The 25015-nt window shown below is 36.5% G+C and overlaps 1 long non-coding RNA gene across 2 annotated transcripts in view; it reads left to right on the top strand.

Moving 5' to 3' along the window:
* LOC137855978 (uncharacterized) overlaps nucleotides 1-25015 on the top strand; it is an 80008-nt gene that overhangs the window by 6010 nt on the left and 48983 nt on the right. The window contains exons 2-3 of one of the 2 annotated variants that reach the window (XR_011096108.1): nucleotides 12687-12793; nucleotides 20689-23953. This is a non-coding gene — a long non-coding RNA (uncharacterized lncRNA). Of the gene's footprint in view, nucleotides 1-12686; nucleotides 12794-20688; nucleotides 23954-25015 lie in introns of those variants that run through there. The other variant, XR_011096109.1, reaches the window with a different exon arrangement.

Raw genomic sequence — 25015 nt, 5'->3', positions numbered from 1 at the left:
AGGACGACATTTTCCAAGTGTTACATCTGCAGTTTGTTCTAAACATATGTAATACCATATGGCCACTGAAGGGTTATGGACTCTTTTTATTAGGAAAACTACCAGAGTTAATATTAGGTATGAAGTAACATATACTATTCAGTCGTGTGTCACCAAAATAGAAAAGAAACAAGGCAAAGATTTAAAAATAAGGTTTAAAAAAAAAAATCAACTGGAGAAAGGAAAGTGTGTGTGTGTGGGAAGCACAACCTCTTACTACCGTTAGTGTACAGAGGTATACAATAGGTATAATGAATCCTGTGGAGACAATCAGGTTAGCTCTGTAAAACACAGAGCTGTATGCTGTATTTACTGGCAACAATAAAATGAAATGCTCACGGTCTTACCCTGCACAGTAAATTAAAGCACTGATGTCCAGGTATTTGTTTGTAATAGCTCTCTGGGCAGGGTGGGGAAGCTGGGAAGAGATATGCTCTCACAGAGGACAAGCAGGCACTGAATAGAATATAATCCTAACAAATTTTGTTGGAGTCTTCTTTAATCACATAATCCTTCACCTTATCTGTTACCATATCTGTATCACATATTTAGTACCTATTCGATTCATATATAACTCATGTAAGTATGCTTGTGAGTATATAATGATGAAAATATCATAAATACTTATTTTTGTATCAAATTCAGTTTCTGGGGAGAAGTGTCCAGAGAACTGTGCATTATATGGCATAAACTTTATACTGCAGGCCAGTGTTAGCCATACAGGATCATATCATCACATGTATAAGAAAGGGGTGGAACAATCTAAGTTATAAAATCTAGTCCATCTATATAAAATCCAGTACATCTATACAACTAATATTTAATACCTACGTTCATCCTGAAGGAATTAAGCACCCAGGTATATTTGGTAACCCTCAAATCTGCACGTATGCCTTTTAGGAGCCGTTGTCTGTGCCCAAGCAATGTATCAGTATCTTCTGCTAGCAAATGGGTAAAGCTGGCAGCAGCAGTTTTTTCCATCTATAATGAGCTACTCAGCGTGCATCTGTTGTGTCCAGCTGCAGTCCTGTTTTTCAAGAAATCTACTTCTCTACACTTCCTTCTCTTCAAACACCAAAACCCAAGGCTGTTGGAGTTCAAGAGTCATTAGGACACCACCCTCAGAAATATGGCTTGATTTTATTTATTTATTTTTTTGGGGGTGGTCCTGTGTGGAGTCAGGAGTCAGACTTGATGATCCTTGTGGGTCACTTCCAACTTGGGATATTCTGCGATTCTGTAGTCTTGCCTGTGTATTGCCTCCACACTCCCCTTGCTGTGCTGCCGCAGGCCTTGATCCAATATAGACAGATATCTGCTCTGGCAAGTATACTATAAAATTTTTGAACTGTTATCAAGATTTTTTTTTTGCTATTATCTCAGTTATTTAACAAAGTTTTCCTGGGTCCCTAGTGCTCTAGGGGAATTAAACTTTCAAAGACCTTTACATCTACAGTGCTAAAGATGGTATGCAATTAAAAAATAACTGTAGTTGCTAGTTTATGCCTAACCACAGGTAGCCTCTCATTAAAGTGGTGCTTCACTGTCTGTAGCTTCCGATTTCTGAGAGTTTTCATAGTAACTAAAGTAATGCATTTTTTGTTTCTGAAAATCTTAAGCTAGAGAACCAAGGAACATATGTTCTGGCAATGGAACTTATATGTATTCAAATTAGAGCCAAACTAAGTCCTAAAACTCACTAAATATGAGTTTTAAATAATATAAATGAAACAGTTGCAACTTTATTCAATATGATTGAATGTCTATGTTGTGTTGTTTCATCATTCCCAAATGTTTCCCTCAATCAAAAATTGGTTGCTCTGAAAAATCTGGGATTTATGTTTTTATTTTTATTTAACTAAATGATCTTGATTAGATCTGAGACAAAATCAGCATTTCCACCTAGTGGGAAACTTGTATTCCACCTTTTTTTTTTTTTTTTTTTTTTTTTTTTTTTACCAAATCTTATTGAAACTGAAGCTGAAATATTGAAATTAAAAGCTCATGGAAAAATAATAATGAGATAATAAATTATTTTTGGAAACATTTCAATATTGTATTTTATATGGTGCAGATTTGCCCCACTGTGTTATAGCTCATAAATCTAACGGGCTTTTTCTCCTTCCTTGGTTCTCTGAACTGACTGCATCTCCCTAGGTGCAACCTGTGTGGACTCATGTAGAGAATTTCTCTAAAGGGAAAGTTTGATCAACAAGGTCATGGGGGACAGAATGCAATAAAAGAGGAAAGGAGTTTTCTTCAGGACATGGGAGGAGAACAACTCGGAGTGATTTGCTATTTAATGAAATAACAGTGAAGGAAGCAAACATTGCAACACCAAGCAGTAGAATTTTGGGGGGGGGGGGGTGCGGAGAGAGAGACTGCAAGTGAATGTAAGTTAAAATAAAGACAGGGCATTGAAAAGCACTAGATCAATCAGCTAGTGGAAACTATGCTGACTATCTTAAGACTTCTTTGAGTTGTGCATGCAGAAGAAGAATCAAACCCCAGAGGTGATGGCTGTGCTACACCTCATACTTTCAGTTTGCACATGGGGTCCCTTGCTGTTGCTGAGAGAGGTCATGGTGGAGACTGCACAGGGACTGCTCATCTTGGCACAGGGCTGCGGGGTGGCCCCAGCACGCATCCAGCCTGGGAGCAGGTGCCACAGCACAGCAGAGCTGAGTGATGGCATTTCAGTGGTTTATTTGATTTCCATTTGTAATTCTGGTTGCTGTGATATGTTTGGAATTGGTTTGGAATACGCTTATACTAGCAGATATGGATGTTTTGGTGGAGCAGCTACGAGGTTGGATTTTTCTGACCTCAGGAAGTTTAATAAGATATTTATAAGATCACTGCAACCCTAATGATGTTATTAATGTAGGTACAATATACACAGAAGTGAATTATAGTCAAATAAATAGAATAAAATGCACTGTATAAAATGTTTTATAGCTTTAGAGGAATGTATGACATATATGGATTGGTTTATGAAATGACAGACTTTAAAAAGTGTTCTTCAGTTCTTCCCCTAGTACACTGGTTTGAACATCAGTTAATATCATGTCCTGCCAGGCCAAAGAGATCATGAAGATGAAAAGGCTGGCTTTTGCTTTGGGTCAGGAAGAGAAGGCAGTAGCTTTTTCAACTGTGATTTTTTTTTTTTTCTCCCTACTGCAAAATATATTTTAGTAGAAAATTCCTGAATTTAGTAGAAAATTCCAGCTTTAATTTCTGTTGATGACTACACACAGTTTTCTGGTAGGCACAGCCATAAAGTATGAAGTCTTGCCTAAGCTCAGGTGCACTTCCAATGCTCTCAGCCTCTTCTGACCAGGAGGTAGCTGCAGAGGCTTCAGGACACGTTAATTAGCTCCAACCAGTGCTTACCAGCAGAGCAGTACACTGAGATCACTAGTCTCAGGTCAGGTTTTACTTTACCTTTAATTTGGAAGATCGTATCTTAAAAAAAAAATGTCCTTTAATCTATACTCAGTGGTCAAAGGGGATATATATATATATTTTTTTTTTTCTTCTGAAACCTTCAATAAGATTTCAATAGAAAAGTATTTATTTGCTGATTTGACAAGCTTTGTTTTTAAACAGTGAAAAGCATATGTTTTTTTAGCAAAATTAAGCTAAGTCCTGCAGGGTTTTGTGTGTGCCCAGAGATTTCGATTTAAACATGAAAAACACAAGAGATTACTTACATGCCTAAATACCATGCTGATCAGACACATGAGAAACTCCAGGATTCAAATGCCTGTGCTCTGACTATGCGGAGACATTTCATTTTGCAGCTGATCTTTCCCCCTCCTCCCCTCTGTCGCTGATGCACATTGCATAAGGTATGCATCACAACACGAAGAGGCTGCTCACCCAGCGGTGAGCCCCTGCTCGCTGCGGGCACTCTCGGGGCCGGGGAGCCCCAGTGCAGCTGCTGTTGGCCCTGTGAAGGGTGGTGTGGGGCTGTCCGGAGCTGGCTTTGTCACTCTGTGTGTGCATCCCGGTGTCCAGCTCGTGGGAAAGGTGATTATCTTGGGCATGGTGCCGCGGGAGCTCAGTGTGCTGGCTCAGGGCTGTCGCTGTGCTCGGGCTAGTAACAGCCTGCCAGAGCAGGATGCACAGAGCTCAGGCGTTTTGGTGGCTCCGCAGGCAACCAGCCCAGGTCAGTCAGGGACAGAGCCGAGCAGTGTGTTATGAGTCTTGCTTGATTCAAGCTGACTCTACAGAGCTGTTTAGATCCCTGCAATATGCTCACAAAATGCCTATAAGCTTGGATTTTCCATTACCCAGATTATTACAGTGCCCTATCATGCCAGCCAAGTAGTAGGGAGCGGGCTGTAGCTAGCAAGGCCGGACCCCTTGTAAATACTTGAACTGTTTGGCTTTTTCTTTTTTTAATTTCTCACAACTTTGCACTTGACTAATTTTGCATTCCTGCTAGTTGTTGCATTTAATATTCTATTTGTGTTTTCCATTCTGCTGCTACGAATATATGCACCTTCACCAACATTACTGCTAATGACTTTTTCTTCTTTTCATCAATAAAACAAGTATTCTCCAGAGTGACAGTAAGATCATCTGCTAGAAACCACATTACTGTTAATAAGACAATACAAAGAAGAACGAAAAATTATTTCAGCTCAGCAGCCGTAGCATCACTTTAACATTGGTGGTTGTGTGACTGTTGCTGGGGGGGGGGGAGGGGAGAGGGAGATGGGAGGGGAGAAGGAGAGGAGTAGGCTTCCTTCTTCCTTCCGTTACCATAAATCTTAAGAGGTTTGTGTTTCTATAATATCTATCCACCAAGTAAGTCAAAACAGATACTAGATAACAAATACTTTGACAGGCTGCGTGAAATACAGCCTATGAGGGGGCCTTATCCTCTAGCAGCTGATTTCATAGGCATCTTTGTCTACTCAGAATATCCCTCTCTATCTCTGCATGGAACAAAGGCATTACTTAAAACAGGAGTTTATTCATGTCTGGGAAGCATTGGCAGAAGGCTGAGCGAGCTGTTAACTGGGTAAGAAGTACTAGAGTCTGGTTATACAAGCATATCTTAGTGTTTTTTGCAGCTATCTCAGTCCTCACCAACATAGCATGGAGTTACATTCCACATACTTACACATAAGGGTTTTTTGGGGGGGTTACAAATTATAATTTAGCCTTTGACAACTAGACCAGCTATTTCAGGAAAATAATGAGAAACTTCATAGGGCCTTTTGTTTTGTGTGTACTTTGTACTAAATATATTAGTTTGTAATCTTGTAATCTTTTCTATGGTCAAAAGCACTACTGTGCTTGTCTATGGGAGTAATAATTGCAACATGGCTGACCAAAACAATCTATTGTTTGTGTTCCCTCTTTTAGATTGGAAAAATAAATAAATTCTGAAGTGTTCATTAGCGATATGAATCCCCAGTTCCTACAAAGTCTGTTTAATCATATTAATTCATTAATTTACATGCATGAGAAAGTAAGTGGCCTAGTGATTAGACAACAGACACAGAGCCATGCAGGAGACACTGTCCCTCCTGCAGTGAAGTGCAAAATGGAGCAGCTTTCAAAAACATTAGCTCATGGGTGGTGTGTTGGTGCATGTTGATGGTGTCCCCCCTGCCACTTCTGTGCTAGCTCTGCTTTTCCCTGCTTCCTGCAGCAGCAAACAACTGCATGTAGCTGGATGTGAACACAGAAATAAGGGCTTTGTCAAACTGGTGAGTTGCAAGCAGTTTAAATTTGTAATCTTTTCCTCAGGAAAACTAGATTATTATTATTATTATTATTTGTATAAAGTTATTTTCAGAGCTACAGTCTGCATAAGCAGAAGCTGTCAGGTGTGGAGGAGTTGCAAGGTGCTGGACAGACACTGATTTTTAAAATAAACCAATAAAAAGTTGTCAGCAAGGGTCTTGATTTGAGTGTTTCAGTAGGATTCAAAGGGTAAATCAATGTTTTATTTGTTTCATCTGAATATTTTAATAATTGACTTGTGGCTTACATGCACAAAAAGAGCATCACTTTGTTTAATTATTTAAGTATGAGCATTCAAACATTAATATAAGCAGTCTGCATATGTTTCTAATATGGTAATAATGAAAGGGGCCCTTTTAATCACTGAGATTTTTGCCTAGAAATTATGCCAACAAAGACTCCCATAATAGTTCAGGCATGTGCCTTCTGCTTCTGGGGCATTTAGCTTTAGTTCTTCTGGGTTTTGCTGTATAAAATTTCTATTCATAGAGTAACTCTAATTAATTCTTGACCCTCCCAAAAGGAATTCCCCATTGTCTAAAATCTTTCCAAGGTAAAGAAGTGTCCTTTGAAAGTACGGTAATAACCCCATGAAGCAGCAGTATTGCTAATGAACAAAGATATTTTCAGATGTGTACTGAAATATATAGAATCAATTGGCTTTCAGTGTGGTTGATCTAGAGAATGATCCCACGAGCTGAGTGCTTGTAGGAGCATTAAAGCTGGTTGTGTGTTCATTTATCCCACTTGAGGGATATTACTCACAAAATTTAGAGTCAACATAAACTATCAGAAATGCTTATGCTACAAATTTTACATTCTCTCTGAGACTCGTCCTTGAGCAGGATAAGCATGGGTACAGTAAAGACTCTGGATTACACCTATAAACAAAACATTAACTCTTTGTTACCAGGAAAGCTTTCATGCACCAATGGTCAACTTATGCAAGAGGAATCTGAAGCCATTTGAGAAGGAAGTCCTCTCTGTATGATTTACCTAGAAAGAATCACAGCAATCACACTACTTATCCTTGATAATTACTGGCTACTATCTCAGTACTGCACTTGAATCTTTCAGAGGTATGCTTGAATATCTATCTATCTACTCAGCAATGTCAGTGATGAGCGTGATGAACCATTCCCATCCAAGTAGAGATGGGCTCTGTGGGTTGGAAGAGTGTACACAAAAAAGCACTTCTAGAACTCCTGCTGGTAAGACTTCATCATAGACTCTTTATCCTGAGCAATGGTTTTAGGTTTGACACTGATTTTTTTTTTCACCATTAATTTGGGCACACAGAGACCTTAGCTACAGTTAGAATTTGCAATTGCAGCGAACTTATAGTATGCGCTTAATGCCACTATTTCTACAGCGTTGTGTTTATTATTATTATTTTATTTTAGGCCAGTCATGGGCTGGTTTGGGACAATGCAGAGTGTTTCTGACTTGCCACAACTGTGGAAGAGGCAGGGTGTGCTTCAACTCAAAAAAACTGTACATAGTTGTCTGGTACACACGACCCGAGGGGTCAACCCTGTCAGTCTGAAAGTTAAGATTTCCTTCTATATCCCTGTTTTACTACATCACGTACTTTCAGGTATGTTCTGCTGCCTGTTTTGCATAGCTGATCAATTACTGTCGCTTGTGATTTGGAAACATTTTTGCCTTAAACTAGAGCTTTTAGCTAATGGTAAGGGGAGGGAGACAAAGTCTTTTGGTAAGTTCCTGTGCAGGCAAATATTTTGGCCTTAGAGGTATCACATTTATATATGAATGGCTTCTTTTTAATTCAAGATGACATTTGCTGTTAATAGGATGAATAACTGGCTTTGTAAAACATAAGTTTGTGAGTGGTTTAGTGTGTGCTGTGTCTCCGCTTTGTCTCAAACATATCCCCCAAAATAGTTAAAAATTGTATTTTGGGTGTTTATTATACTCTCAAGAATGAGTTAAGTAGAAAGAGACATGCTACAAATGATGCTGATTATACAAATTATAGTATTTATAAATGTACATGCTAAATAGTATAGAGCCGTTAACAATGTCTGAAGTTTTAGTTAAAGGTGGTAATTTCCTATAGAAGAAATGTCTACTGTCTTAATTGTCTTACTAGTACTAACTCTACAGGATTGTGAATATGGCAACCAATTGTATTGTGTCATAGGATTTTAAATGTGTAGGTTGTTTTTCCTGTTTTGCAAGCATGCAGTATTTCCTATATTAATTTATGCATAACTGCTTATGAGTATAAACCTAATTAAATAACAGGTATTTAACTGGCATTCCTTTATCTTTACTTCACAGTATACAATTTGCTTCTAAATTGTTATTTTTTTTATATCACCACAAAAGTCTGCTATGTATTACTCTGTCCTCTGGCTTATATTTTAGCTGGATCTTAATAAGAAGCTTCACTTTTTTTTTTTTTGGACTTTTTTCCTTTTCCATAGCTCCAGTGAACCTATCAAATATTTCATTATAACAAGTTCCTACCATTCTGCTTCCTCTTGACACTTATGTCAGATTCATAGTTAAAGCTGGAAGAAGTCTTTAATAACAGGACATCATTTTCCTTACCAATTCAGAAATATGAAAGCCTTCGTAACCTACTCTAAATGCTTCCCATGAGCTCTCAAGAGCAACAGCCAGAGTTTGATAGGTGTAGTGTGTACTTCCACATATGTTATATTTATAGGTCTTGTAAAGTCTTTCTTTCCTTAGAACTCCTTTCATATCATTATTCCTGGGAGTGCAATTGATCAATAAAAAGCTACTACAGAAGCTCCTGCACTGCAAAGGGTGAGGGGTGGCCACTTAGCATTTCTTAGATCATGTACCAGCTCTATGTTTTGTCCTTATTTCCAGGAATGTGCTCCATTATTATTTATGATCTTATTAATTATTTGGGATAGTGACAACATATTAAATCGACAAGTGTGGATGGTAAAGCTTACCAGAACTGGTAACTTTTTGAAGTGTATATGATGCTGACAGACATGGGCCCAATGCTTATCTATGCTGTGTTGGTGAAATTATCTTTGTGTCTCACTCTTTGGTCTGACTTTCAGCATTGTCTGTAGATGAATTTTAAAATGGAGTAGGAATGGGCCTTAAGAGTTGGTGGATTTCACATATCCTCTTTGCTGCTTGTGGCTTGTTCTGCTCAGTCTTTGGTCAGGAGGAGGCTCTTTCATCCTAGTTGCCAAATAGAAAGGGAGGACACTGCAGTGAAGTGTTATGCCTGCCATAGCTAAACAAATACTAGGCAAAAACAGTGGGCAAATAGGGAGACAGAGGTGGGTACTGATAGCCAAAGGGTATGGCTGATTAAGCTGTACCTTTAAGCGTTACTGTTTGTCCCATGTCCATCTCTGAGAATAGTTATGATGTTGTCCCCATGACCTGGTCAACTTTAGCTATGGAAGTGGTGGCAGAACTGCTGGTACGACCGAGTCCAGCTGCTGAAATAGCTCAGGACTTTCCTGGACTGCAAGTTTTTATTCTTCTGGGCAGGCAGAGGCGATGACTGTGGAAGACACCAAAAGCAGTTGAGCAAAAGGAAAGGACAGGTTTTAGTGAGGGGTGTTTATTAATAGAAAGAGATAGCATACTCCTAATTGCAACTTTGGCACTACCCAGAATAATTTTGCTTTTGCTCACAAATGAACAGTCATAAGGGTTCTGCTGAGCAGATGATGTGCTGCTGCAGAAGTAATACAAGACTGTTGGAGATTGTTTGGCTCTGAGTGGCTATTGAGAGCAAAATGCTTTATTAGTCATTGAAACAATCAGTGAAGAGATGTTGTATCTTCCAAAAAGCCTACTTTAATGAATTAATTTTCATATTTTTAATACTCCTGTTACATTAAGATTTATATGCAACTGAGTTATGGCTGTTGTGGGAAACAGCTTTAGAATTTCTTGGCATTTATGTATTTAAATTCCTTAACCATAATATTACATTAACGTAGTTGCACTGAACATTAAATTGATTTAAAAGTATTAATACTACATGCAATATATGCTCCTTAGAGTGTAAATATCATAAAGCAGTAACAAAATGCAAATTGGAAAAATATCTCCCACATTCTTGGTGTAAGTATTAACATTTTGCATTAATTCCTGATGGTTTATCGTACTCATTATAGCAAGATTACTTATGTTTTTTTTTTGTTTTTTTTTTTTTTTTAATTTATTTAAGGAAGTATAAATGAGCTCTGAATCAACTTCTGGATCTTGTAGAATTAAAATAAATATTTGTCTTATGCTTTTGTAGAGTGGGACGGGAGAACCCTCATAAAGCCATCCATAAAGTAGCTACCTCTAGCAATACGTTTGATTTGAAATCATGAATCTTTCAGAAAAGACTACTGTGGTAAGTCTTGAGAGCAAGAACCTAGAATAGAAAAGCCCCATATCCTAGCATTTGTTTATAAGGAAAAAAATAAGTGCAGTTATAAATGCAATTAGATAAGCACATTGTTAAAAAGTTTGCATGTGAGTGATCTGTACAAGTCTAAATGAACAATGAACTTTAAATCCATTTGATGGCAGTTCCTACTGCCTGAGTATAATAAATCTGTAATTTTTGTGAGTGCATCCCTAAAAAGGCAGAAGACTACTGACCATTGCAAGTACCAGTAAAAATAACAAGCAGAGAATGCGATGTTTGCCGTCTCAAATGCTTCAAGCAGAATTAAGAAATTAATTGATCAGAAACTCTAAGCTGAATATCCTAAGGGGCTCTCCAGGCCTGCTGTGGTACTGTGGAGGTCTGGCTACTCTTCCCTGTTGTGGTAAGGATGTGACTATGGTCTTAAGCAAGGCACATCACTCCATTTACTCTTTTATGCCCCCCCACCCCCACCCCCCAGAAGCTTTCTTCTTTGTGTTGGTGTACCGCCTTGCCCTTGTCTGGCTTGAGCATCTAGGTGTTGTTTTGATGCACACCATACTCAAATGCAGAATCTGCACTGTCAGAAAGACCTCTGAAAGAAAATAAAATAATGCATTTATAGCAATTATGAATTATATTTCGCTTATCTAAACCAGCAATTCACCTACCACCACTGTAGTATGTGCTTCTGACAGGAATGCAGTAACTAAATGTAATCAAAAGATCATAATTTTTGCTGAAATTTTCCATGCTAATGCACCTTTTATGCAAAACAATCACTAGATTTTTTTTTCTAAATATGATTTCGTTATGCAGAGGCTGTTAATGGAAACATTCTATGCTGAAAACTGTTTACTGTTTGATTTTTAAAAACAGCTTCTATAACAGATCTCTTTAATGGAAATGTATTGTAAACACAAAACTGTTTACGATATACTATAAAATATTTTTATGTTGCAACACTCTAATGGAAATGTACTGTATATACTGCACTGATTATTTTCTATTAAAACACATTAAACAAAGCCTGCTTTAAACAGATATCCAGTTCATAATTTACATTAACAATTTTAGGTAGGCATTTTAAAAACAATCAACTTCATACAGCAAAATCTTTTAATATATTATTTTTTTAAAACTAACTGTTCAGTGATTTCTCATTATTTTCAACAGAAAAGTGGGGATATGAAAGTAATACTGATTAGTTTTGAAGGCAGTCATGTTAACATGTTCTCACTTGCAGGTAGGTAAAAGCATTCTCAGACTAAGGTACATTGAACTGCATCTACAGTCTTCCACCTCTAGTCTTGGATTAAGAGACTTTATTACCACTGCCCTTTCAGCCAGACAGGGCTTATATTTATACAAATTCGCATAGTAAAGGTCAACAACAGTGAAAATAACTCCATTAGGTAATAGTCTGAGCTCTTTAGAGACCCAACAAAAAATGTTTGAGCTGGAGAGAAGTGTGTTCTCTCAGGAGAAAATATGTTAATCTGTAAGCTTCTTTTCCCAGAGAAGTACTCTGCAAATCAGTTTTGTGGCTTGCAGTTGCTCCATCGTGGACAACAGGAACTCTGTAGATCTGGCTCTGTGTTGTTTCCCTTTAATACTTGCTTGGTGACAATATTCTCATCCTCTTCATTGCAATGCCTTAACATGCTGCTGGATGGCATTGAGGGTGCTCATGCTTAGGTCTTCCTCACTGAGACCCTACTGGTGGAGGGACTGTGTGTTAGCTGAGGAGGTTCTAGACTGAAGAGAAAAAATATGAAAAAGAGCATCATTTAATAAGACCTAGAAGGTCAGAGGTTGGAGACTCTTGGGTCCTTAGACACTTTCTCTGAAGAAAAAACGTTCAATCACCGAGACAACTAACCTTTATTTTTACAGTCAAGCCTGGTCTTCTCACAGGAATGGGAACTGCTAACAATGCAGTTTGCCAACTCTCTCTGTCCCCATTGGTAGTGGCTTGTAAGAGCAATTTGTTTTTGTTTGTTTTTCCCCCCCTTAAAACTCAGTTGCCCGATGTTTTAATCTTTAATCTATGTGAAACTAAATGGTTGCTTTATTTTCCCCTCTCTGTACAAGCTTGCCTTGTGCAATCAAATAAACCTGTGAGTTTTTCTCAGGGCAGTGCAAGGTGACAGCCTGAAATACTTATGTCTGAGTCCATCAGATGGTATGTGGAGAATCACAATGCCATTTATGGGAGGAGATATATTTTATATTCTTTATTAATTTGTGAATGGATTTGTTGCATTCTGGGAAGGACCAGATCTCAAAGATTAAATATTACTATAAACCTAATTTTAAAAATCAACATTCTTTAACATGTTTGGGTTTTTATAAAGTACAGCTCCAGCAAAGCAAATATATTGGGAAATACACTTTAGATCTGTTAAGCAACACACTGAAAAAGTACAAGTGTAATTAATATGGGTGAAAGAGGTAATGTCTTGACTTGCTTTTTTTTTTTTTTCTTCAGTACCCAGATTTTACATTACTGTATGGAAAGGATAGAGCTTGGCATTTTCACTAGTACCTAAGCTGATTCCAGAAATTGCCTGATTCCAGGATTTTGCATCACATCAGGTAGAGAGATGTTATTTTAAACTTTAAGTGACTCTAAATGGACTACTACAATATGTATTATTGTTTCCTAGTGTAGAACAGTGTGTAATTGATATAACCATTTGTGTTGTGCCTGATTTTAATCTACAGGACTGGATACAATCTTGAGATTAATTTCCAGGTGGTTAGAGAAACAGTTATATTTAACATCTTAGCTTTTCTTATAGCGAGCTTGTTTCAAGGTTTATAACTATCTTGAAATAAATTACCTGTTGTCCTGGTTCAGGCTTTACGTGAGAGGCTGTCCATTTCATTCTTATAAATATTAGGTTATTTTTCCCTGAAAACTCCAGGAAACAAACAAACATGACCCCCCTCCCCCCCCCAAAAAAAAGAAAGTCTCAGCACAAGTAGCTTGTATGATGTTGCTAGCATGCATCTTTCATCCCTAGCAATAACAGTATAAGGTCTTTAACAAGAACAACTGTTGAGAAAAGGCTCCAGCTTCCACAACTGGTAGTTGCTTGAGATGATTCACCATGCAAAAAGGGACAATTTTTAAAGGTGGCTTTTGTTTTGATGTAATTTTACAGTATATAATCATTCAATAACAGTCAACTATGACACTGGCAAAGAGAAAACATTTGAATGCTGAGGCTTGGCAAATTCTTGGGGTTCTCGATGGCAAATCTAAAATACTACATCTTATTGTACCTAGTAGAGCACTATGAACAGTCACTAAGAAAAACTACTTTCTGTTTGTTGTAGAGCAGATTTCTAAATGTCCATTTTCCCCTGGCAATCTTACCCAACTGAATGTGGTTCATATTTTGAATTTTGGTCTTCTCATTTGAGTTATTACATACAGTCTTAGGGAAACAAGAAAGGTGGCTATGTTTTGGTGCTAAAAACAAACAAACAAACAAAAAACAACAACAACAACAACAACAAAAAAAACAAAAAACAAACAAACAAAAAAAACGTATTTTTACCTGAAACATTTTGAGTTTCAGTGTAAAAATATCACTTAAATAGGGGACTGAGGGATTGGAGTTTACCCAAAGGAGCAGTATCTATTGTTCTCTGTGGATTTTAAGGAAGGTAAAATAGTTTATAGTGTCTCTTTATTCTCACTGCCTAGAGCAGCTGGGCAAAGAAAGAGGAAATGGCTTCCTCCCAGTTCTTGTCAAATAACTGATCTGCAAATTATCACTCCAAGGCATAAGTTATACAATGAGGGTATGTTCATAAATCAGGAGTAAACTTCAACATTCAGAGAAAAGGATTAAAATAAAGGTTTATTGGATTGAAACTTGATTAAATTTAATTAACAATTTTATTAAAAATCTACTTGGGTTATATGAATAAAACTAATAAATGGGGTCTGTATTATGTAATTACCAAACTCGAACATGTATGAAATATATAAACACACAACATGCATATAGAATGAATAATGCTCAGTAAATGAACATGTATCCAATATTTCTAGATATCTTTTGTTTAAAGGAGCCTGATTCGATAGCCAGTGTAAGATGTAAAGGAAACAAGGAAGTTCTTGCAACAAATACAGCTTGTGAAAATGAAATCTCTTTTCTTCAGTATCATGCAGAAGCTATTCAACATGTTATGCTAACATACTCTTTGACAGGAAATAACCAATTTCTTGAACTTGCAATTGCTTGGTTGAATGAATTTAACAAAACGTTACAGTACAGAAAATCTAGTCATTTGATTGTATTTTCTGTTGTACAGTGAAGAAACAGAGCACAGCCTAACACAATACTTAAACGTTTATAAGCTGAAAGATATTTCAGTTACATCTGATTAGAAGTTAATATCTTAAGCGATCTATCATTATCAGTATTAAATGTATTATCCCAACTGAAATAATAAATTTCATTTTAGTTGTGTTTAATAGCAAACATGAATCAGAAAGTGTTTCCTGAATTTTATTAAAATTCTGTTACAGCTCATTTATAACTGAGGACAATGAAGTACTTACAGAATACAAAATGATACAATCAGTGGAAAGATAAAGAGCTCCAAGCTACCTGTTCTATATTGTTAGCATAAACGGGGAATAAGATTGGATCAAGATAAGAGTTTTGCAAGACTGCCTTGGTTTTATTCTTAAAAAAAAAAAAAAAAAAAATCTATAGCTATCTGTATCTAACATGTAGTTTATTCTGAATGAGGGCTTAATATTGAAGTTCTTAAAAAAATAATGCCTGGGCTTCACTTGGCCTTAGGCCTACATGGGCTGTGTTTGGTAGGACTCAATGCAATTAAGGCACATCAATAAAATGAAGTTTCAAGGACTTTAGCATGAGCATACAGCACTTCAACACTAGCTGACAGAGTACCCCACCATATTTTCTGTGATCTATATATATTAGGAAATGTGTGGTCTACAGAAATTTAGTGAGCAAAGCAGCATAATTGTGTTTCTGCAGTAAAAGTTTCATTAATGTCTTTTTCAGTGTTTTGAGTAGGTTTTCAATGGCATCACAAATTCTTTTTTAATGGGTATTGCAATAAGAACAGTCTTTAGAGGTGACTTTTGAACTTTGACTTTCTTGAAAAAAGTGTGTGCTTATGTATATGTAAATGCATGTGTCTGCACATATTCTAATTCTGAAGCTCTGAGGAGAGAACAAGGATGGTATGCACTTATCAAATGCCTTCATGTCTTGTTTATGTCTAAGATATCAGAATATTTTGGTTTACCTTCAAAGTAATACAGAGGTCTATTTTTCATAGCCACTGCAGTGTTGACTTTGGCACAGGTGAAGAGAGCAGGTGTTTGTCACCTGCAGCAGTATTTCTAGTTAGTTTGGAGCAAACAGCGTTTAGTACTGGCCAAGATCATGCTGTTAGATCTGTAGGTGAAGAACTTGAAACTATGGCTATAATTTTTTATTGCTGGAACCACTGCATATAAAAATGTTCTTGTCCTTTTCTTGTGACTTTCTACATTTGATTATTATTTTTCACTGTGAGTGCTATTACAAACAAAAGGGGAAAAGTGGAGCAATAAGAGCTGTGATGTATATTATTTAAACTGCAAATTCATTTTATAAAGCCATAAAGGCTAGAAATGTAAGGAATTAAAAAGGCTTCTGTGAGATCTAGGAAGTACTACTATTTGCTTGATGATTCAGTAATTTGCTTTTTTCATCAGTATAATGTTTTCCTGTTTCCCTTTTCCATACATGTTGTGTGTTCATGGTGCCTCAGGTCATTCACAGTTAGAGATGTGTAAAGTAAACTGCATGCATACACTGTTACCAAAACCTACTGATGACTGCTGCTGGATGATAAGTAGGTGATAACTGTTGGACACTTCTCTCCACTGATAATCTGATAGCCCTGAGAAGATCAATGCAAAAACAACTAATCCTATAAAGGCAAAAATACCCAGGGAAACAAACAAATTTTCAGAAAAAAATGATAAATTTGGAGCTAAATGATTCATTTTTCCCATCTTCTAGGGAACATCTGTAAAGTTAATATATTTATTTATTTATTTATTCGGAAATTCTTAGAGTTTTTAGTGACCATTGCAGATGTATAACTGCAAGAACTCAGTGGTGGCAATTCCTAAGAAAAAACAACTGGGCACATTAGCATGGTAACAAGATGTTTCTCTTAGAGACTCTTGAAGTAAAAACTTGCAACAGTTGTCTTACCTGAATGATTTTGAAAGGCCATAACTTTCAAATGGAGAGCAACAATGCTACTAGCCACTACTCAAGGAAATCTTTCTTGTCTGTGTGTCTGTCTATCTTTCTTTTATACTATTTCAGAAACATTCAATACAAGATCTTTTTCTCTTCCTTTTTGATTTGTTTCACATTTATTTCAGATACTGGGCAGCTGGGAGGGCATTGGGCTGTATCACCTCCAGAGGTTCCTCTCAACTTTAATTACTCTGTGTGTATGTCTGTATGTTTGCATGTATACAACTGTAGGCATACAGGGAATTATCTACTTCAGATATTTATTATTTTATTAAATCTCTTATAGCTTAACAGAGAGGTCTTGTGGTCATCTGAGAGTGACTCTGACAGTTTTCAGAAAATATCTAGTGTGTGCACTAGTGTAACAAACACTCTACAGTAACTGAAATAAGCCTGCATGTTAGGTACTTCTCCATCAAAGTATATTTATTCTTTTTCAGAGTGAACTGGAAAATACTGTTTTGTAGCTAACACATAGCAAGCTTTGTAAATGCAAACTAAGAGGTGGTCTGAATCTAATGTCCTCTTTCTAACATTAGAGCAAGCAGATAAACCCACTCTCTCCATGAGTACCTGTGCATATAGACTTAAATTACAAGCAACATGCATTTTCATTATGGAATAAAAAACTACATCTAGGGGCTGTCCATCTCAGATTTCTTCTCAGATGAAGGAAAAACACACACACACATATATACGTTATATATGTATATAATTCTTATTTTATTTCTTGTTGTAGATATTGGATTATTTGTAGGACTAACCTAAGATTGATTCCAAGTTTAGCATCCAAGTTAGTGGCTTGGATTTTCTGAGGTGGTTGTTGTTACAGCCCCGGGCCCTAGCACAGCAAAAATATTGCCTGTTGGTAGGAACTTGACGCTTAATTAGTTGATCCCTACTGTAAATATCTTTTAAATGCAAAAAGCTTCAAAGAAAGACTAAGGATTGGTAAAGATCGGTTAATGAGTAAATAAACCCAACTAGCCCCAAATATGCCTTAGATGTGTACCTGTGTCCACCATTAATTTCTGTCCCTGACAATTCACTCATGGGTGATTGCTGACAGCAATACTTTATTTGTCAAAGCTCCAGATCTTAATATAGTTCTTGAATTCACACCATTATAACTTTTATCCTTTAAATACAATTGAGTGCAAGTTCATTCATTTATTATGTATAAAAGATTATTCCTGTTCTAGGAATTTAAAAAATAATAGTATTGATTCACTTCAATCTGCATAAATGCAGAACTTTTTTATCATTATAGAATCAATCCTACCTGTTAGAAATATATTTAAGAGTCAGAAAATGAAGTAAGCCATCTAGCCAATAAGGGTAGACAATATTTCTTCTTCCAGGAATTTGTAGAGCTCCCTGCATGGTTGCAGTATATATAAAAAAAAAAAAATAATAACTACAGCTGGCACTCTTAGTTTAATGTTTTGCAACTCTGGTCACTGAGCAGAGAAGTCAATAGTGGGCTCACACAAGATGCTGATCTCTGGGCACCTGGGATCATGCATATTGAGGAAGAACTGGGAGAAAGATGAAATAATTTCTGCAGCCAGGAGACTTACTGTTAAAACAAGTATTTTATCTGTGTATAGATGTATGACTGCTTTGAACAGTGGTTAATAGCTATTAATTACCATTAGTGAGTTCAAAGCATTAAATTCAGTGACAACCCTGACAAAAACTGAAACCTGATTTGAACATGTTGACCCTCACCTTGCTTTTTAAACTGCAGCTTTCATCACAGTGTGTGTCTGTTCAGATAGTATTACAGCAAATAGTAATTGCTCTAATAACCACCACATAGGGCAGTTTGTTTCTAAGCCTATTTCATAAATAGAGTTCCTGAGTACTTTCAGAGAATGCTTATTCATTCTGTTTTGACTTCAAATAAGAATTGAGTAGCTTTGTGTCCGAGTTCTTCCATCTCTGCAGTGTGTGTATCCATTCTCTCTGTCTTCAAAACTGTAGGTGTTTTTTTTTTTATATGAAAGAAAAACCCACATAAAGTAGAGGCTGCTCAAATTGATTGAGACAACTGTAAACAAAGAGAACTTCACCTACCTTGAGGATTTTGATCCAGAATCTTTCTGTGTGAAAGATGAGGACAGACATAATTCTGATGAGTGTTTGCTCTGTTACAAATCATGAATACCTGCTCTGAAGTTATACTACTCTAAAAAGGATGAAGAGTAGGTTACAGATGCAAGACTAAGGAAGTGTGAGTACATGCATAGGTATCAACGTATTTTTATTTTACTGTTATCTTTGCCTACAGTATAATTTCTCTATCGAAAGAAAAAGAACTGTAGAACATAAGATGCTTGTTCCTGATTATTTTTGAAGATGGTATACAGGCTAAAATGCTACAAGCAGTCTTTTCTTTCTTTTTTTTTTTTTTTCTGCATTGTCATTTGGACTTCAGTACTTAGATCTTGGATCTAATTGTACCAGCCTATCTCAGACCACATGAATGAAGGATTTGCCAAAGATGTTAAAGTTAATTTAGTCTAGGTTTATGTTTTCAAACATTGTTAACTGGTGTGTATCTAAGATCTTTTTTTACTATGCAAAGTTACTGAAAGTGAAGATCGGGATCCTAGAGATTGTTTTTGAATACGCATAATCAAAAAAGGTGTTAACTTTTTTTACTACACAATAATTCAGAAGATTCTCTAGGAGTAATTGTACCGTTGCAAGTTAATAGTGCTGAGCTGGGTTTGCTTCAGAAGATAAAACCCATGATAAAGTCTGTCTATTTCAACAAGTTTTTAAGTGGTTCTGAGAAAGATTAAAAAAAAAAAGTGTATATAGGACTTGATAGCTTTATACAAAAACAAAATGAACTTTGGAGTTCATACTTTGTTATACATTGTGTATAGGCATCTTTCCATATCTCTTTTTTTAAACTCATATAGACATTATCTATGCATGAATTGATATAAATCATAACAATGGGACTTAGGTGAGTGGAGTAGGATAAAAGTGGGCATAATTTGGAGCCTGCCTGTTGTGATGGAAACGGAATTATGATTGCTACACGTTTGCCTAGTTGCTGAGATATTTAATAAATGAACATTGGTTTGAATTAATATATAGCTAGTATGGAAAAATCAGCAGGAAGGAAACAGAGTAGATGAAGGTAAGAGTGTTTCACAGATACTCTGAGATTCTTAAAAGACACTAACAATGTAGAATGTCTCTGCAATCTAAATTCAAACACGCTTCAGTAATAAAAAGCAAGGAGTTGTTTTGAGAGAACATAAAAGTTACAGGATCCCACTGATCTCTGCAATATATTTGCCTGCCCTCTCAGGAGGGTGGTTTAGAGAGGAGAGTTATGTTAATTGCAAACTGTCTGAAATGGGGTTTTACTATTGTTACTGAGTTTAATTTCCATTAATTAAATCAATAGTAATTTGTAAGAAAACCACCAGAAGTAGGTCAGTAATGTTGTAACATGGTGATGGGAAATTGGGTGAGGGTGCAGGTGGCTGGGGCCATGAGGGCACCTTTGCCTTCCCACAACATCCCCAGCCTCTTCCACACTGGGAGGGAGGCGCTCACACATCCCTCAATTTTCTTCCGTTCTTGGAGGAGTAAACAAGAGTGTTGTTTACTGTATCTGGGCCTTGAAAGCTCGAGAAGCACATTTCACACAGCATGATGCCTGAAGACAACTTCACTCCATTCTGATGTATGAGGCCAAGCTATTTAAGTATGACTGTTATGTAAATATTTACATTTGTCTTAAATATCTATCTATATAAAATACTGTTTTGCAATAATTATATCTATTCAATGCATACCACCCTTGCTTAGTAGCAAACACTAAAACAAGATACTTACAAAGAGAAACCCTTGTCATTTGGCAAAGAAAACAGCTATAATCCTCTGATACTTGCTTCCCCCCCCCCCCCCCCCCCCCCCCCCCCAGTTTTAATTGTTAATATCTTTTCAGCATGCGGGAGAAGTAATCTACCACGCTAAAGCAGTCAGCCTAATTGAAAAGAAATACAAGTCATCTAGTGCACAGCTGAAAAATTCAGCTAAAATGCAATCTGTCATTATCTTTCCAATGCCAATTTTAAATAGGTATTAAAGTAAATGGGGGAAACATCTTCTCATTTCTCTTGTGGTATCATTTCGTTTTTACAGAAATCCCTAATCCTCAAATGAAGATTCTGCCTGATATCCAACAAAACACTCAAGACTCAGCCTCAAGTGTTTGGAAACCAGATCCAAAAATAGAGGAATAATTTTCCTATCATGAATTAATCTCATTTGAAAATGATTTTAAAAATACAGTTTATGCAATGCAAATCCTCACTCCCAGAATAACCTGTATTTGTGGTTGTTATGCCACAGTCAAGAGATAAATTACTGCTCAGTGAGCTGTTTCAGCATGGCAACGTGAACTGCAGCTAGGATTAAGGAAACTGATGAAGCATAACATACCATGAAAGAAATGAAAACATTTTATAGGACACATGGGTATTATTGACAGGTTTCTACTTTTTAGATACAATGAACTCTTTCAGCAGGAGATCCTATTTGAAAAGTATCCTTTATTAGAAATTTATATGCCACATTTAAAAGTATTCACACTTTGTCTCCAATTATTATGCACTATATAACACGTTTCAATTTAATTGCAGAAACATTGTATTGTGATGCTGAACACTTGTTTAATGGAGATAATATTTTAGCTTTGTAGGGCAAGTTAGACTTGTTTGAAGATGAGACTTCCTAGGATTTGTAATTGGTGGTACATAGTTCTGTGTAGGTAGAAGTATATCAAAACTATGTTAGATGAGGCCTTAGAAAATCAATCAAGTCCTTTAACAGGTCAAGCCCAAACAAAATCTTACCAAAGCTATTACTACCAGAGTTTAGTTGGCTCTCATCTCAAAAAGACAACTTTCTTCAGACTTCTGCATCTACTTAAACCCCCACAACTTTAGGAATCTCTGTATCTGTATGGTATTGCATATGCTCAGCAAGTGTTAGGAAACAGCTTGGTAAAATAATACCCATACATAAAGACTGTCAAACTGAAAAAGACAGTTTTTAACATTCTACTGTAACAATAGCTAAATATTTCTTCAGGAGCTTTGCTTTCCCATTTCTTTCTTGAAGTAGTGAAAGGTTGAGCTAGATGGAGACTATGCTCTCAAAAGTAATCATGTGTTGGTAGAAAATGATGGGGCATTTTGCTTTCTGTTCATCCTGGTATCACAATTTGGAAAATTTTGTAGTTAAAGTGAAACCAAGATCCAGTTTCTATTGTAGCTGTAGAGCTCATGGTAAAGAGAAAAGGGGGAAAAAAAAAAAGGAAACAGGAAGAATCCATCCTTAATATGTACTTCCTACTCAGTTCTTTCATTCAATAGCAATTGGTACTTTAATGGGATTCAGTTCAGTGTTTTTAAAGTGTTTTTTTTTTTTTTTCCTCCAGTGACTGGTATATCTCTTGTGTCTTTTCTCTCAGTGCATGTATAGTCCCAAATTTATGGAACGCAGAGACTTTAGAGCAAGATGTCTTCACAGACTGCTGCCATAAATTATGTTTTCAGCCAGGCTTCATTCGGCAATGTTTTGCACATAAACATGCTCAATAGCAAAGCTTATCATCTCTGTGATGGTGAGATCCACTCACCTAGGTTAAATGGCCTTCCTGGAGTGTAATGGGTGAAGGGTTTTCTGCACTTCTATTTCCTCCAACAGCTCTGCAATTTTACTGCTGGAAAAGTCTGGGCAGTAAGATCCGGGTATGTGAAAATGTAGGATGAAATTGGTCCTCTTGTAGCAGGTGATGTGGTAGTGACATTGCAATGCAACAGCTTACTCAGATTTTCAAAGAGCTATTACAGGGCAGTGGCCTTCGGATATTTCAGGGAAACATAAAACAAAAACACCTTCTTGTTTGATTACTACACTTGTTCTGGTACTGAGGCTTAAGCCAAAGCTGAGAAGCTGTTAGATTTATTGGGGTGGGGCACACAGGGCATAAAGATGGAGGAGAAAGACAAAACAACACTGAGGATAATCTGGTTGAACACTGGTGTGAATATGAACTGCATGATGTTATGTAAGCTTTATTATTCTTTACTGCAGACCAAAATCTAGAAAATATGATTTTTCTACAAACTGTGTTTCATTTGGAATCTGTGGGGAAGGAACAAAACAATGACAATAATAAAAGTAATATTAATAATAGTCTCTTGTGGGGGCCAGAGGAAAAATAAGGAATTTAGGTGATATATGCAGTGAGACTGCATGTGGAATGCAGATTAGTATGAATTAGGTGAAAAAATGTTTGTGCTAAACACCACCTGTCTGAATACAGATTTCATAATCAGCACAGGAAGACAACAAAAACAGTAATATTTTTGTTGTTCCACAAAATATCATTGTATTTCAGAACATCCTATGATGTATACGGTACTGTATGAATCATATTATGCAGTACAGTCTAGATGAGAAAATCAACACAGCAAACTCAAAAAACCTAGTGTGTCTGCTTTTCAGAAGCTAGTATACTTACTTTAGTTAAAACTAAAGAGAGAGCAAAGACAGAGGAATAATATTTTATCAGCATTTGGTAGTGATGAGATACTTGTGGTTATAATTGGCATGCAGAAAATTTTGGTTACCCCCCCTCCATCTGGGCTTCTAGTTGCAACTACCTATTCCTATTCTGTTTTTTCTCTACCACGCATAACAAAATTAGTAGAAGGCCTTAAATTATACTTCAGTGTATATAGTATAGGAGAATGATTAATGTGCAATTATGTAAACAGAATGTGGCTTCTTAATACTAACTCTTCATTGTGCTAGCGGTGGTGAGGTTAAAGATAGTCAGGTTCTGGTAAGAAGGAAGAACATAAGCAGAACACCATGTACTAGAATCCAGGGTAGATATTTACAGGTTATACTTACCACAGTTTTCATTAATTTCAAAAAGATGCCAGCCTGCTGGTGGTTGAGTGTTTAAAGACTACTTACAATTCCAAAATGAATGGGCACCTAAATTTCCAGTTTTTTTAACTGAAAAAAAAAAAGCTGTCCTCAATCTCTTGTGAAAAAGTATCAGTTAATAAAAAGACTTAATGAAGACTTTACATTCAGCATTGGTGAAAATAAACCTAACTCCACTGATTGCAATATTTTTTTTTTTTTAATTTTTGAGAATATGTTGCCATCATAAATGCAAAAAAAAAAAAAAAAAAAGAGGAATAAGTTAAAACTGTAGATTGCTATGTTTTCACTGTTTTTATGGTCTTTCTGATAATGTTGCTTTTTTTTTTCCTCTCTAGTGACTACAGAACTACCCTCATTATTTATCATGTTTTGACTGAGTGACCAATGTTTTCTGTCCTCTTCATCAGTCTGTCCCAAATACATCCCATAAATTCCTCCAGTTGAACTTTAGATCGTGGTCTATTTTGCTTCTACCAATTGAAACTCCCAGTTAGATCCATGCTGAGACTGAAAATAGCAATAAATACAAGCAGGAATGCAACGATACCCAAGGAATATCTAAGGCAGGAATACAACAAAAATGATGCAGATTTGTTTTTTCATTTGCATTTAGAAAAATAATTGGAATATCTTTTGTTTCTGGTAAATGCAAACTATCCTTAGCTAAAGTTACCTGCCATGGAAACTACCCTCAGTGTCCTCATCACCAGTCATGGGACAAGTCCCAGCTGGAACCATTTATTGGCTTAGTCAAGTGCTCCACTATTTTGTTCTAAATATGTCAACCTTGATTCATCCTTGGGCTTAGTTGCTGTCAAACACTGTTAAATGGAACTGGAATCAGCATTGCACCTAGGTTTCCACTAAGCCAAAAACATAATCACTTCTGTAGAAATATTAGTATTCTGTGGCACTGAAGAGTCAATTTGATAAAGAGAACAGCATTTCTGTGAATGTATCTTGTAAGTAAAGGGAAGTCTGCACAGAGCTTTGGTACCAGCTAGAAGTAAAAATATTATGTCAGTAGCGAAAGCTTTGGCAACAAGTTCTGTCCCTTGGAGGTGCCAAACTTCTCATTTATTTGCAGGATTTATATTGTCAGCGAACGTGCAGGGGTACATTATGAAACAAAAATTAGGACTATCACTGTAAGCAAGGTCATTGGCACCATTAAGTTTAATGTTTAGTTTGGTGTTATAAGTAAGACTAAACAGGAAAACTGAATCGTTCTGAGAAGTGAATGGTAAGGTGCAAGGTAATCTTAAGAGTGGATAAGGAAAGAATAGGTTTCATCCCCAACAGCAAAAGGTAGTTAAAGAAATATGCTCAGAAGAGCATGTTGCCTACTTCTGTATATCATGTGCAATGGTTTGAGGAAGCATTTATATAGAATTCAGGCTGTGTTCCAAAGGAAAACAGCATCTGAAGGAAGTATATACTTGCACGCTGTGTGAGATATGAGGAAGGAAGCATGAACTCTACCAATAGCTGCTAATGTACT

This window comes from Anas acuta, chromosome 4 (genome assembly GCF_963932015.1).
Source record: "Anas acuta chromosome 4, bAnaAcu1.1, whole genome shotgun sequence".
Classification (NCBI taxonomy): domain Eukaryota; kingdom Metazoa; phylum Chordata; class Aves; order Anseriformes; family Anatidae; genus Anas; species Anas acuta.
Note: the sequence above shows the minus strand (reverse complement) of the source record. Positions and strands in the feature narration are given on the sequence as shown.